The sequence below is a fragment of the Austrofundulus limnaeus genome, unplaced genomic scaffold, assembly GCF_001266775.1.
Source record: "Austrofundulus limnaeus strain Quisiro unplaced genomic scaffold, Austrofundulus_limnaeus-1.0 Scaffold303, whole genome shotgun sequence".
Taxonomy (NCBI): Eukaryota; Metazoa; Chordata; class Actinopteri; order Cyprinodontiformes; family Rivulidae; genus Austrofundulus; species Austrofundulus limnaeus.
In genome coordinates, this window is record NW_013952705.1 from 129,548 (window position 1) to 131,116 (window position 1,569).

General features: G+C 37.6%; 1 protein-coding gene across 2 annotated transcripts in view; it reads left to right on the forward strand.

Annotated features, from left to right (window-relative positions):
* LOC106526992 (partitioning defective 3 homolog B) overlaps positions 1-1,569 on the forward strand; it is a 120,564-nt gene that overhangs the window by 109,250 nt on the left and 9,745 nt on the right. The window lies entirely within an intron of this gene.

Genomic DNA, 1,569 nt, shown 5'->3' on the forward strand with positions numbered 1-1,569 from the left:
ATATTTATTTAACCCCTAGAAAATTTAATTCTTTTCAACTCAAACTAAACATGAAGATAAAAATGTTGCCTTGAAAGTGAATAAGTAATTAAAAAAATCAACTAGGGATGCACGATGTATTGTCATTAACGTCGGTATCGGCCGATATTAAATTCCGATATTGATTTCCCTCTTTTTAGTTTTGCGTTTCTGTTTTGGGAGGGGAGATGATTGGTCAAGTGGTATCTGTTTGATCATGATAGTGATATTGTCGCTGCGCAGCCGGGAATAACTAAAGTAGAKCAATGTAAGAGATCTGGTAGTGTATCAAAAAAGACACGTGYTTGTGCGTATATGTGTATAAATAAGTTGTGTGTTTGTGTAATATCGGTATCGGTTATCGGCCATAGCAGCAATAATTATATCGGATATCGATATCGGCTGAAATTTTCATATCGGTGCATCCCTAAAATAAACCAGGTAATGGCAGGTGAAGGAAGCAGCAGCATCCAAAATACATCAAATATCCCAAATGAGCAAATTCAGTGAGATTCTTCCTTTTATACAGGATTAGATTTAGTCAATTTTGTGATTCCGTTTGCATTTTTCGCATTATGGAAATCATATGGCCCTACATATCTATCCTATTTTTTTTTTCCACACACCAGGGAAATTTTCCCACGTACCCCTTGTAATATGCTTGCATACCCCAAGGTGGACACCTACCCCTGGTTGGGAATCACTGACTTAAGACATCCACCCAAGATTCCATCCATTATCTATACCCATGTCTTCCTGTCAGGGTCACTGTTGCCCAAATCCAGCAGTCACTGTGCGAGGGGCGCAGGGTACACCCTGGACAGGTCGCAAGTCCATCACAGTGACTTAAGACAGTTTAAGAGGTGTTAMAGCATGTAAAATCACTTCTCAAGCTCACACACTGATCAGTTATTACTGTTTTTTCAAGTCTTTGATTCCGGCAGACCATAMTGCTTTATATTCTGTTTTTGTTTAATTTATTTTTGCTACATCTGTTTATTAAAGCCATTGTATCTTTGCAGTAAGCTCACAAAAGATCAAGCTAAATAATGAAACATCTTTGAGATAAACCCACAAAAAAATAAAAATAAAAGACACAAGCAACAACAGTTCTGACTTAATTAGAGTCCTCTGCCCTGATTCCTCTTTTTATCTAGTTTCCTCGCTCCCTTCCGCTTCGTCTGCTTTTATTTCCTCTTTTGTTTCTCAAGGTTGTTGTGTTTGTTTGTTATTCAGGGTTTGGCCAGTGAGTTATTTTAGTTTGGTGTGTTTCATATCATGCCCTATCCTTATATTATCTGGATGTGATGCATGTGTGTGTGTGTTTTCTGTGTGCACTTGTATTACTCATGATGTGGGAATATAAATGTATTTGCCCAGGCATGTTGGGGAGAAAAAGCAGATTCCTGTATCGTGAATGAGACCTTCTTTTTAGGATTGTGTCGAGGTTAGGGTAGCACGAGTCGTGGTTATGTTTTTGTTAAGTCTTTAAATATATACAGCGGATAAAAAAAGTATTGAACACGTCACCATTTTTCTCAGTAAATATAT